Source organism: Agelaius phoeniceus, chromosome 1 (genome assembly GCF_051311805.1).
Source record: "Agelaius phoeniceus isolate bAgePho1 chromosome 1, bAgePho1.hap1, whole genome shotgun sequence".
Lineage (NCBI taxonomy): Eukaryota > Metazoa > Chordata > Aves > Passeriformes > Icteridae > Agelaius > Agelaius phoeniceus.
In genome coordinates, this window is record NC_135265.1 from 23,478,146 (window position 1) to 23,492,871 (window position 14,726).

The 14,726-nt window shown below is 39.7% G+C and overlaps 1 protein-coding gene across 1 annotated transcript in view; it reads left to right on the forward strand.

Annotated features, from left to right (window-relative positions):
• Positions 1-14,384, forward strand: part of CDK14 (cyclin dependent kinase 14) — a 448,028-nt gene extending 433,644 nt beyond the window's left edge. The window contains exon 15 of the mRNA XM_077174724.1: positions 7,845-14,384. The gene's annotated coding sequence lies outside the window, so the exon portion shown is untranslated. The remainder of the gene's footprint in view (positions 1-7,844) is intronic.
• Positions 14,385-14,726: the final 342 nt, after the last annotated feature.

A 14,726-nucleotide genomic window follows, 5' to 3' on the forward strand; every position in this document is an offset into this window, starting at 1 on the left:
TTTAAACTCTTAAAAAGTAGAATGTTGAGAAAGCCTATGGGGCATTAAGAAAATGCAGACTGTACTACCATAGTGTCGCAGACATCTTTTTCACTAAAAATCCTTTCTTTAGGATTTTCCCTTCTGGGAAGCTGAGGCCCCAGAAAAAGAATGTAAACAATGGTTATCTGCTGCTGTGGAATGCAACAGGTGGATTTTTGATTGGCCCATCTTGAATGTTTATAATTAATGGCCAATCAAGACGGAGCTATCTTGGACAGAGTCCGAGAGAGCAGCCTTTTGTTCTCATTCTTCTTATTCTATTCTTAGCTTAGCTACCTTCTGAGGAAACCTTTCCTTTCCATTTCTTTTTAGTATAGTCATAATGTAATATATATATATATATCATCAAATAATAAATCAAGCCTTCTGAACATGGAGTCAACATTCTCATCTCTTCCCTCATCCAAGAACCCCTGTGAACACGGTCACACCATTGTTGATTTTGACACAGTTTGATAACAAAAATCATAAGTTTCCAGAACATTCTAAATACCAAGAAATATTTTTACAGCAGTTTCCTGCAAGCACCCAAAACCAATTTATAGTCTACTCTTGCACCAAAGAGCATTCATCTGGTTGGTAGGGAGTATCATATACTGTTCTATGTGCATAAGACAATGCAAAAAACCCCCAACTGTGTAAGATGTTCATTATGCCATAATATCATCACAAAAATTATGCATCAGACACACCCACAGCACAGCAGATATTGCCTGGGTGGTCTGAGGTGCCCACCAAAACCACCTGGAAGTCACGGCTGATGTGTGCCTGCCTGGGGAGGCAGCTGGGTGCCCTTGCCCAGGCACAGGGAGCAGAGCCTGCTGCAGGCTGGAGTGGGGCAGTGCTGGGCACAGGGACAGCCCGGGCTGTTATGAGTAGAAAAGCTGCCCATTTTTTTAAAAGGTTGCAGAGTTAACAGGTTGGGCTAGTTGCTGCCAGGGTGGAGTTCTAACTGTTTGTTATTGTAATCACCTGTCATTTTCGTTAACTACCTGTCATTGATGGTTAAGAATTCCCCCTTTTCTTGAGTGGTTCCCTGCTACTTTCTGGAGGATGGCACCTAGAAGGTGAAGAGGAGGGGACATTGAATGGCATGCAAATGACATTGGATCCAGCATGCAACAGAAGAAACCTCTCACAAAACCTAGCCAAAAACCCCTAAGAACAATGAGCCAACACAAAATTGATGAATCAAAGTGATGTCTAGACATGAGGAACAGAACCTAGTATCCGCTAAGACCCTTTTTACCCCTCACCCTAATCTAGATGTTGGCTAGACAGAGGCGCTCGAATGTTGAACCAGAAAGCAGGGAATCTCCAGATGTTCTCCTGAGGATGGAGCCCCCAGCCCTGCCCACAGACCAGTGGAAAAAGCTGCACTCTTTCTCCTCCTTGCACCTGTCGGTTCTCCCCACCCGAGCTGATCACTTTTAATAAAGGCATTAAAAAGGAGAAAGGTCTCCTGCCCATGTTTATTTCAATCCCAGCCCCACACTGGGATGCAGGGGCAGGAGCAGGGCTGCTGTGGTCCCGTGGCTGGGGCAGAGCTGAGGCTGCCATGGCCGCACACCCAGTGCACGGCGGATCAGGAGGGCTCATTAGCTGCTCTCTGCCGAATTCAAGCAAGTGCAGAAGCCTTTTTTCACTGTTTAACTCCCCCAGCAGGAGAACTGACTCAAAGAAAGGTTAGGGCATGACCACATCAGGGTTCTGTAGTGAAAAGAAAGAAATTATACTGAAAGCATGGCCGGGAGCATCACCTTGGTCCAATTTACTTCTGCCAAAGCTGCAGTGAATGAGGCAACAGTTCCAATGTGTTCACAGGCTCGGGAATCAACTCCGTTTGTCTAAGCATGAATGCAGGGAATATCAAATATATCTGGGTTAGGGTTCAGTAACTGATTGCTAGGAATGGGAAAGAAATGTTGCCAAGGATACTCTTTATTTGCAATCATAAAAAGCCCCTCATAAATAGTCTACCATTTGGGGCATATGGTAAAAGTCTGGTTTATTTGGGAAAACTAGAGATAAAGACATAATAAAACAGGAGTTGCTGATAACCATTTTTAAAAATTAATTGTTGCAGTAAGAACAGGCTCCTTACATCTTGCAAGTGTCAGCTGGAAAAGCACAGTCCTCTTACTCAGGAGCCTGGAGTTCTCACCCCATAGCCTGGGGTAAGCCTAGGGAAAAGCAGTGGGCTCAGCTGTAGCTAATCCTGTCCTTTTTTTCCCTGACTTCTTTTCCTGACACAGTAATTCCCTTTGCATGATTTACCCACCTTCTCCAGGACTTCTGCAGCTGGAGTGGCTGTACACCACCATCCCTTGCAAACCTCTACCTGCCCCACTGTGCACAAGGATTTCTGATACCCTGTTTTCAGGTGATCTGGGTGTATCCTCCTACCCAGCTGCTGCTTCTCTTCCTCTGTGGCCTCATCTGTTTGCTTGTCTTTTACTCACTCATACTTTATACACATCAGTAATTTTTGTCCAATGCTGTTCACCTGTCAGTCTTCAGAGCTGAAAAACTATCTGGTTTGTCCTTATTTTTAAGTTAGGAAACTGAGGCTCAGAGCAGGAATATGATTTATTTAATGTAAACAAGTAACCTCTACTTCCTCCCTAAGGTCTCCACTTTTAATAAAATAAGCCTTTACTTTGACTTCAGTATCATTCTTATTAATGAGAAACCTACTCTTAGGGGAAAGCTAGAATTAACTTGTAGTCTCACTGGTCAATGCTCATAAAAATGAAATCTTTTCATTCAGGTGGAATCTAACTACAGGTTTGAGTAACTAATAATGTGCTGTGTGACCACAGAAGGAAAAACAGTCAGCCATCCCACCCTAGGAAGACACCCTTGTATAATCAGGGGAAATCAAGTAAGATTGTCTTTGCTGGCACATATCTTGCAGGAATATCTAGTGCATAGCAGTCCCTTTCAGGCATGGCGACATGGGAAATCAAAAATCTAAGTTAGCAATAGGTGTCTGAAGAGGAGTGTGAATCTTATAGCCATTAAAATAGAAGGGAAAATCTTCTCTCTGATTTGCACTTGCATTTCTATTGGGTATTCTGTACTCTTTCCATTAGCTAAGATGGACTGGATGCCCAAAGGAAATAAACTGAGTCCACAGTAGGCTGTAAACAGGGAATAGCCAGGATCCATGCCAATTTAAAAAATGAGCACGTCCTCAGGTTTGTAGCTCAGTGTCTAGGATTCAAATCCTTGTCTGAGCACACATTGCAAAATACAGACACCTTAGCAATGCTTCCCAGGTATATTTGCTGCCTGAAATATGAACTCAGGAGGAAATTCAAGCTGGCATATAAGCAAAAGCAGAAGACACCAGTTTCCTCTAAGCACAGCTCAGGGAAGAGTTATGCATAAAAACCTCTCTGATACATAATCCAGTGCAGGCCAATGGTACACAATCCATCCTATCCCATGGTGTCTGGACATAAAGGGCTTGTCAAAATGAATATGGAATGACTACTATGTGTCTGTATATGTAAGAAAAAAAGCATAGCATAGCAGTGACTGCACAGCACTTTCTATATTCCTACTGTGTACCAGGCAAAGATTTTCCAGTTCATGCATCATTCACAACTTGCTACAGGGATTTCACAAAGCCAGTACATATCCTTTACACAAAGAAAAGGGAGGGGAAAGAATTGATTTAGAAAATAAAAAATTCTGAAAGTATATCTGCTGGATGAGTAGTTAGTGTTGGGGACACTAACAAAACACAGAGCTTAGCAAGAAGCAAAATAAATAAGTAAATGAGATCACCCCTACACTGTCCAAGGCACTGAGAAGCAGAGAGTTACTTCTGATATCATGGTGTATCTTCTCAGAGTAGAGAGAGTGAGCAACTGCCAAAGTGTTTTCTTCCTCTTTTCCCATCAAGTATTTGCACCATTTGCCATACCACAGGAGAGGGAAAGGAAGACTGAACACAAGAAACTGTGTGGGGAAAATCAACTCTGTCAGCTCCAGCAATTTGTGACATAAATGTCTCATCTCAAATTCTTATTTAGGCTCTTTTAAAGCACATAGGAGGAGAGAAGCTCCCCCAAGGACCATATCTTTCTTCTCTGTACAGAGGGGTACACAGGTGGACAGTGGATAAGCACTATCACATTTGCTCTTTAGACAGGACACCCACCTTCTTGACCAGGTCAACAGCAAAACCTCTCTTGCTGAAAAATTCTCATCTTTTCAGCAGAAAAGCATCTGTATGGAGCAGACAGGGACATCTACAATGTTCTTATTCACCACTGGGTACATATGGACAGAGAAACTAAAGGAGAAAGTCCTTTGTAGTAAAAGCAATTCAGAAGGCAAATTTGAAGCTAGGAAGTTTGAATTCAGTGGCAAGACAGAGCAGAATAATATAGATCCTGATAATAATTTCTAGTTAGACCCTTTTTTGGGATTGAAACAACAAAATGAAGGAATTCTTTGGTGCAAACAATTTGTGAAGCATACACAGTGCTATGAAGAGAAGATGCACCAAAATCTTTTTACCCTCAGTTCCCCCCAAAATTTGTTTAGAAATTACAATAATATCTAGTATCATTAAGGACTGCAGTTATTGCCTGATGTTGTGTTCCTTGAGGCACCATCCTAAATCCACTGTTTAAGTAAAATAAGCTAAAGAGAAAATTTTGAAGGGCTTCATATAGCATTTATATCACCATGGGTTCTCTGCCATAAGCAGTGGTTAAAAAGTAGTTTATAGATACTATATTACACACAAGGCAGTACTACAGCTTAGTGCCAAGCCCAGATGTAATCTAGAAATGTGTTTTAACTCTGAAATGAATACTGTAATGCAGACTGCCTGCTAGTTCAGCTCCAACCATATTTTATCTCCTGGGGTTCTGAGCTGATTGTAGCAGAAAAAGGTGCCAAGACAGTCTCTGATATTAAAATATATGGGTTACATATGCACCAAGTTTTATATGCAGTTTAGAATTAAATATCAACAGCACAAGGCAAGTTGGGATGTAAACTGTTTTCAGATGTGTCTATGGGCTTGAGTGGAAAAGAAAATATTAATGGCATTCAAACTGATGGCAGGCAGGATCCAGAAGGTAAGCTACAAAGTTCTGAAGGGGAGCTGCTGTGTTTCTCAAAAGCCATAACCTTGACATTGAGGTTAGCTCTATTTCTCCCTTACACAGCAACGTGTTGCATTATGGCTGTCTAAATATTCCTGGAAGCCTTTCAGAGATTTTGTGATCCAGATGTGGATTATGTGTAACACTAACTATGTACATGCTGGAGACGATTACGCTGGGAGCTTTCAGATTCCATTCTGCACGTGTAGCACTGAAAAGAAACTTGACTTGTACTTATGAAATTCCTTTTGACCATAAGAAAAACAGAAGGAAACCCCCTTTGGAGACTTCCATAATGGGAAACAGGAAACAGGGCTGTGGAGTGGAAAGTTTGCAGCACAGGAAAAACAATGGACTATATAAACATAAGTGCCATTATCAGATACTCTGCAATGGCCTTGCAATAGGTCTAAAGTTGAAAATACACAGTGGTTTGTGTTTTCATTCAGATCTCAAGATTTCTTTATGGGCTATTCTGGTTCCTGTTGAACTCAAGTGGTATTTTGATACCGACAAATGGGCATAGGTTAAAACATAGGGATAATAGTTTAAAAAAGACACTATTTATGACAGTTTTCAGCATCTTGACTCATTTTTGCTCCTTGTTTTTCATATCTTCAACAGGCAAAGCGGTGCGATCAAAACTGTTATTGCAAAGATTTCTCTGGTAGCAATTCAAGGAGTTTTAATGATAGCATCCAAATATCAAAACCAAGATCGTTGCATGTCAAAGCTCCCTCCATGACTTTAATTTCTCTACAGAACTGATAAAAGGCCAATTTTTTCATGAGCACTGGTGACTTTGTTCTAGGGACTGTACTATATCTTCTTGTTTAGACCTCAGTCAAGGACCCTTTTCCAAGGCTTCCCTCAAAAGAGGAAAACACAGAGTATGCCACAGTCTGGCTGACTGATGCTTGACTACAGAGGAAGAACTTGATTATTTATTTGGAATATTTCTACAGTACATCAGAGGTCAGTGGTGGTAGATATTCTGGTCACAGGTCCTATTTAAAACAATTTAAAACCAGTCACCAGTTTCTAGGGATCAGAGCCTCTTTGGCTCTCAGGGAAAAACAAAGCAATCTGAAGACAGCTTATGCTACATTACATTTATACTTTATAGTCTGTGTTGCAACAAAATACTCTAGAACAGAAAGGAACCCAGCCTGAAGCTGCCCTGTTTTAAACTCAAGATTAAAAGAGTTTTACAGATTCATTTTATCACCAGTTATCCTACTAAAATAGCTTTCTAGTTCCTTTGTACTGATGATAAAGGCTCTAAGACACAAAAGTTTTATCCTTGTTCCACAGGTTTTGTGGTACTGCAAATGGGAAAGGAAAGGCCTCTGATTAAATATAAATGTTGATATTGATGTGGCCACTAGTGCTATTAACAGCAATGGAACCAATGCATGCATCATTTCAAAGTTTTGAAAACATTCCCTATAAAATGCCTGTTTCTCTGCACTGCTTGTAAATTGAGACTATCTTGGGCAAATGCTGTAAACACCAGATTTAGGTCAGATGAATTCCACCCTTCACTTTCCCTTGCCAAGTGTATCCTAAAACACTTGCATGGTTTCATGGTTTTACCCTGAAAAAGGTTAAATCCAGCTCAGCCTTCTCTGTTGCATTGGCTGTTTTCTACAGAGACAGGGAGGCTGAAGATGGAGCAGGACAGGACAAGTTCTCTTATGCACCTGCTGCAACTGCAGAAGGTTTGAAAAAGAATATTTGAGAAAGAATACATTCTTGTCCAGGTGGGATATCCACAGCCTGGGCTTTCCCTGCCTTCAGTAACAGAGTAAAGTGGAGTCTGTTGCATGCTCCTTCCTCTCAGATTCTGTATGACTGACTCAGTGAGAACTGGATATTGCTGTTGGAATCTCTAAACTGATTAAGACCTGGTGAGAGAGACTGTGTTATTGATTAGACATACTGAATGTATAGCTTCTCTTTTATCTTTAGAGATACTTTACAGGTCTTTTGTTATTCCTGTGTTTAAAATCACATACTTGGTATACATCAATATCTTCCACTTTGCTACAGCCAACACCAAAAATTTTTAAAAAGTTTCTTTTGCCTCAAGAATCAGAAATTAAATATTTTTATGCCCTCTAGAAAATTATCTCTTTCATCTCAAAGCATCTTCACAGGCAATGTTTGGATCTGATAATCGGATTACAACCATGTTGAAAGATACACCCTCAAGTGAATGAGTAATGTAATTTCTGTGTAGCACAAAAGATATTTTCCCAAAATGGTACCAACCACTCTGGATGATCTCTACTATCTTTAAATAATGTGATTCAATCAAAGCTGGTTGGTTTAATAAGAACAAGAGTGAATTAGTTAAGCAGAATGAAAAAATAATTGTTTATCATAAAAATATTAAGTTTGCCCTTTCACCCGACCCTCACTCACAGGGTGTTCCATCCATGCCTGGGATCTGACTTCCAGTGTCCCCTGGGTATCCTCTGCCTTGGTGGCCACCCCCAGACAGGAGGTCTCTGCTGAAGGAGGTTCTGTTTTCCCTGCCTCACCTAGTAGGGTTTCCACTCCCTGTGCCTGGGAAAAGGTCTTTTATCTGTGATGCTCAGTCACACTGAGGCTCAGGGTTGATCAAAAATCCTCTTCCTGGCTTCTATTTTCAGTTTCTTTCTTTTTCAGAGTCTGTGCAAATGAGGAACTGATTGGTTATGTGAAGAGAGAACAGACAAAAAGGACATCTGCCCTTTTGGTCACCCCTTACTCCACACTGTTCTGGATGGTTCTCCCAAAATAGTGGTTGAAAGGAGATGATTATGCTGTGCATAATCACACAGACAAGGGTTTCAATTTGTCAGAGTATTCCCTGCATTTTCTAGTTCTGCAGTTCTGTGGAGGTTTTCCTAAATGAGCTGTGGCTGAGGGAAGTACAAAAATTAACTGCCTCTCTTCAGGATATAAGGTGTGAAATTAAAGCCATCAGAAAGAGGAAGCCACACTTACAACAACCAAAGGCTCAACTTCTGTCAGCTCAGCACAGAGCTCTCCCCACCATTGTCTGCCCTTGGAATTAGATTCCAGTTGCGTTTTCTGAAGTATCTCATTGACTACAGCTTAAATTTTCCTTGTGTATGATTTGAAAAGCCTGGCTATACTTTCTGTTCACCCCAGCCACATCATTTTCAGTGACTCCTTTATTCTGGAATTAATGACAGCATACTTTGTGGTCCTGTTGTACAGATCCTAGGAACAACTGACTTCAGACTGCTGCAGTCATTGAGAAGAAATAGGACTTCCATAGCATAATTAATCTTTCCTGTCTTAAACAGCTGGTTTAGGATGGAATAAATCACCCTCTGGAAGGGTCTGTCTCTCCCCATTGACAATTAAGAGACATTAATGAGTGGCAGAAAATAACCACCTAACTTCAGAGATATGAAATCCTGGAAACAGAAAAGAAGGACTTATATACACTCTGGAATGGAGATATAATCAAAGGAAATGCAATTGAAGAAAAAAAAAAGGAAAGAAAATTGGGAAATTTTGTGACTACAAGAAAATGGACTGGGAGGAAATGAGGTGCAGTGCAAAGGACCAAAAGAGGCCAAAACTCACCTCTCAGATGTTGCAAAAGCAGGGCAAAAAAGCAAGGAGGAAGACACAACTTGCAGGGGAAGATATGAGGGACATGGCATGGATACTGAAAAAAAAAACCCAAACTTGACCACACTCAAAGTCATCAAAAGGCATGGGATGCCTTTAAGTGCAGGGACATGCACCAAAGAATGCCCAATTCATCCCCATTGAAATTGCAAGATTTTGTTTCCCTTCCCCTTTCAGGGGGAGAGATATGAGATGAAAGCCAATGGATCTCATCATAAACAGGAAAGTGAACAATGCACTTGGGCTGCATTCCCTAACTGGAAGGGGACTCCAGACAAATGCTAGCATTTAAAAACTTTGTGTCTTCAAAGAAAAGCTGATTTTCTTAAGGACTGAAGAAAAATGTTATTGAAATGCTACTTTGTTAATACCTTAGAAGTAGAAAGAAAGAAATATCCTAGGGACAACATTAAATACAAGCTGGTAGCTGCAAGCAGGAGGAACCCCAAGCTATACCTCTTGACTTTTAAGGTTCCTTTAATTTGCATGGTAGGATTATGTTAGAAATAAGATAATATTTTGGAACTCTATATGAAATCAACAGTAGAATAAAAATCAAGGTAATCAAACCTTTCATTTCAGAGCATAAGTTATTCAGAGCATAAACATCTGGCATCCTCCACCCAGTCGGAACCCAGGATAAGATTGCATTCCTTTCCTAGAAGTGGCTGGATCATGTATGTAACTTGGTACCCTGTGAGAGATGTGGTGAGAGAACTTAAAATAGGGCTTCTGGTCAGTGGCATAGCTGCTGCTTCTTTATGCTGAAGTACAAGTCCAAAGCGTGGTAAGAAGTCTTATGAAATTTATTCCAAACATGGACTTGTTAGCCACAGAAGAATGCCTCCCAGAAAATTTACTTCGTTCCTTCTGCCCATCTGATCAGAAAAACAACTTGTTCCACAAGCAATTTATAAAAAGAAACACTGAAAACTTATGAAAATTTTTCAAGAAAATTAAAATGAGGATAAACTCAGAAAAAGAATTCTCTACCTCTGTGTGCAAGGTGCTTTTATATTTAAAGTTGTGAACTTCTCACAGTGAAAAACAGATGACAGAATAACATGTTTGTAATGTGTTGCACAGATTTTCTTCTAGCACCATTACTTGATTTTTAATTTTTCTGCTTTTAAACTAATCATTATTGCAAGGACGTCAGTACAGCTCATTTTTCTTATCCAATGGGAGGACTGGCAAAGTTGAGGGAAAGGGTGATTTGGAGACCAGGTGGTGATGCTGCAAGTGAGCTCATTCTTAGAGTTCAATGCTGCTTAGACACACTTTTTTTTTGTTCTGGGCCAGAAAGGTTGTGCATGTATGCAGGAACAAGAGATGACTTAGAGACAACAAATGTTGCAGAATAATTCACGCTAGGAAAACACTGGAGAAGGAAAATACCCAAAAATTCACTAATTTAAAGTCACACTTGTTTTTTAAAAGAAAATTTGTAATGAGTGGTGTCTTACAGTGATTAGCTTAGTCACTCTTTATCACATGATAAAATGCTTTTCAATGATGAGTTTTCCATCCCTTATCCCTGAATATTTCCTTCATTCCTGAATATCTGGAATTACTGGAGTCCCTGTTGTCTTGAAAGAGCACTTTACATGTAGCAGTATTTTACATGCTGTCCTCATCAACTGAAGCCCTAATAAAGCCATCAACTCCTCACATAGGTTAATTTGTGCTTTAGACTCATTGACACAAAGGGTCAGTGCTGTTACTTTTAGATTGTCACTGTCTTGAATTACTTTTAGTATATTACTGACTTGAAACAATGCATAAGGCAAACTGCACTGCAAATGGATGCATGTATTTCGTAGTTACCTTATTTGTTTAACAGAAATTAGATGTTCAGAGTGCACAGACTGAGCTAAGCACTGGAAATATCATCAAGTGCAGAAGCTAGATGCATAAATAAAGTCTTCTGGATTGTCCATAACATAATTGGCACTGTCACTACCTCTGGTCTTTTTAGGTATATCCAGTTGCTTGAAACTGCACATATTTGGGTTTTTTTCATGGAACCATATTTTCTCACCTCCACTCACAATCAGAAGTGACTATTTAAAGCAAGAAGAAATACTTCTGTGTTTTTGGGCTGGAGTCACTGTTGCCCCACTGAGCATCACAGGAGGCATCAGGGCCCTGGCTGTGCCCAGGGCAGCTCTCTGTTGCAGAGCTTCTCTCTGCAAACTGACCTCAAGGAGGTTGTTCTACTATCAAAGAACTGAAGCAACAGGTGTAGTATCAAAGATGACAAGCCTTTACCACCTTCATCTCTGAGAAAAGCAGCAGCATAATGAAGATAAATTGGAATTTTAGAGACAGGTAATCACATGATAACAGATCCTTGTTATTTAATACCACCAGAGCTATTCCAAATAGTGTTAGGACTTGTCTGTGCCCACCAGGATCAAGTTCTGCTAATCAGTGATCTGTGAATGTGCATGGTTCATTAGGGCCCTGAGAACAGCTGTCCGTGTCCGCTCAGGATCAGATTACAGGATATCATTAACCTGGATTCTATATCCGCTTCAAAGCTTTTGTTACAACTAACTCATAATTCTTTTTCTTCTTTTTTTTCCAATTCTCCTGGAAACCAGGAGAGTTAAAGACTAAGGTTTCTGTTTTACCTGCTTCTGTTCAGTATCATTTTAACATTCGAAAGAAAGCTGTAAATATAATGTTCATTGTAACTAGTGCAATAAAATACAGAATAGTTTCATGCCTCATACGCATGTCTGTGCTCAAGCTTTACAGTTGAATCATTTTAGAGGAACTACTTAAATCTACTCTAATCTCCTACTGCCTGTAAAATATGTAAAAATGCATGTATAAAAAAACCACATTGTATATTTCAGAGTAAGCTTTCCAGTTTACTTCAGTAACTTCTATCTGATAAAATAATGCATTGGTCTGGCTATTACTGCATGACTTAGGAATAGTTCCGGAAACATAAGGCTGAACAGCTCCTTCCCATGAACTGTACTCAAATTATGGTATGGGCTGCTTGATTTTAAATGTTTCCCACTACAATAAGAAATTTATAGGGCATTTCTACATTTTTATGTTGAAAAAAAAGGTGGTGCTATTTTACTTCCTTTTTTTTTTTTGAGGCAATTTGCTTCTTTCTACTTTTTCTTCTTTCTTAATTCTAAAAGGAATTCAATAATTCAAAGAAGATGGATTCAAAATTGATGTCATTGGGAGCTGGAATAAAAATCAATCAACATATTAATAGCTGAATTTTATTCAATTATCATGAGTATTATTCTCCCAGAGCATCTAAACACTTCTAAACTAGATTAATGAATCATTTAGGCAAATAACAATACCCAAATTCAGTAGTCATTATGAATAATTACACTAGCAAAAAGGCAAAAAATAGTACTCTAACAGAGCCATTGCTGTCTACAGCAAATGTGAGTTTATAATATCCTGTTCTACTCATGTCAGCCATTAGGCAGTTACTGATTAATAGATTTGTTATTAGACACTGGGCCTGATTGTTCACTGCTGTTCTTATATGCAGATTTCTTACATTGAATGTATTCAAAACCTACTTATTTCTGTACATGGAATAGGATTAGGTTCCTAAAACAGCTGGAACAGTTTATAAAATAGTATAAAATGTATAAAATAGTAAGTTTATAAACTAGAACAGTTTATAAAATAGTTAGATTAATTAATTTTCATTAATAAAATATTAATGCAAACTTCAAATATCTGGATACAGTATGATGTTTAAGCTAAGGCTCTGGGGCAAAAAAAGTGTTTCTGAAAGAAACTTTGTGGATATTGTGGCCAAAAATCCATCTCTTGTAACAGGACCTACTGAAAATCCAGATTTGATGTATGCCAGATATCTGGGTAGCATTCCAGATGGAGTGGCTCTGAAGTGAGGTTGTCAATCCATATCTAGACACGAAAGCAAATTGATCAGTTCCCTCCAGGAGAGGTTTGTAAAACATCTGCAAGAGGGGTGGGACTGGTCCCCTCATCACTAAATAAACATTCTTCCTCTGACTCCCTCAACATACTCTAATGGAGTCATGTTTTACAATTTAAAAAGCCCCAAATTTATAAAACCATTTACATAGAATCAAAGGCTGCCTGAAACAAAACAATACAACCATGGAGTTTTGAGGTCTCATTTATGGAGCCCAGTTCTGTTTCAGGGTCTTGATTGTCTCTTGTTTTTTCTGAAAAAGCTTTTCCATAGGGATGACTTTAGCTTGTGATAGTAGGACATTGAAGCCTGAAAATTTTGGCCATACCATTTAGCTTTCTGTAGCCTGAGTCCATAAATGTTAATGCTCCTGCTCTGGCATGGATGCTTAATAATATAAGTGAGCAGAATTAAACACAGTTGTGTATGCTGTGCCCTTAAACCTCTGGCTGTGAAAATGCGTTCATTTTTGCTCTGTATAAATGATGTGCTATACACATTTTCTTAGCAAAAGACAGGGAAAATAATACTCAGATTTTAAACAATTTCAGATGATTTTTGCTTAGGAGAAAAGTGCATTTGTCTTTAAAAAAGGAAGGTGCTGAGGACTGCCTTTGACAGAAACAGCTTCATGGGAACTCTCAGATGCTGACACACTGACCCTCAGTGCTTGGCTGCAGGTACTAAAAGCCCCCTTTGAATGTTCCCCTCCAAGCATTCATGCTTGCAAGCAGCTGAAATGCCCCTCAGGGGCTGGCAGCACGATCTGGCAGGACACCAGACCATCCCTAAAACAACCAAGAGCCCTCTCTGAGGGTGGTCCTGGGCTGGCAGACTGCAGGGTCCAGGGGTAACAGGGTGGGGAACCCCACTCATCCTGGGACACTGGCCACTGGGGGAAAAAAAAGGCCAGGTGGGATTTTTCTGGTCAGTTGCTGGATCTTGCAGATTGGTCAGCTTCCTGATGATATCCTAGTAGGAAAAATTCTTTGGCAAAATTTTCTTTCTGGTGTTCACAGTCTGCCAGCCCATGATGGCAATTTAGATTGAGCAAAAAAATTAAGCTGAAACTAATTTATCACTGGAGTATTATATTAAAGCAAAACAAACAAAAAATCATTGGTAGGCAAATTAGTTTAGTTACAATAGCCTGCAGGTACTGCAGAGCTGGAAGGCTTGTGGCTTGGGTTGGGATGGCTTTCCCCCAGCTGGAAATGTTGCCACAACAATGGGAAGAGGATTGTGGGTCATGTTCTATGAAACAAACTTCCATTCTGGTTATAACAGCTCCACACAGGGCCAGAAGGGCAGCCTGGGCAGAGGTTTGGGAACTTCTGAGCTGAGTGAAGGCACATGCAAGCTGTGTGAGTGAAGCAACAAACAAACATCTCTAAGTATTTATCAGCATGACTGGAGAAACTCCATCTCCTCTGCCTGTCTAGAGGTTATCTCCCTAGAGTGAGAAGCTGTAAAGGTTGTATGTGACATTTGCATGCCAGCCATTGGGGTGAAAGGTCCCATACTGTTAAAGCCATAGCACTGAAATTACTGGCTGAGCTGTATCTTGGCTGTAAAATTGGGTAAGCAATAAAAAATAAGATCCATGACTCCTTTATTTATTCATGAATCATTGCTTAGCACTAATAATGCTTATTAATGAAAACGTATAATATCAAGCCATCTGGTAAGAAAAGGTATGTTTCAAAGGATTAATAAACTACAAATTATTCCTCTGAAACAAAATACAACACATGAGGTACTGATGGTTTTTCACAAAAGATTCATTATTTAGCCCTGTTCAATGGCAGCTATTGAAATTCTGGCAGGACCTCAGTTTTCTTTTGCAACGCTGGGGAAGAATTAATGTTGGAATCTGCTGGCAGAACAAATCACAGCAATGCACTTGATGTATTTTTCAAAAGCATTCACTTTAATATAGGAATCTTTCT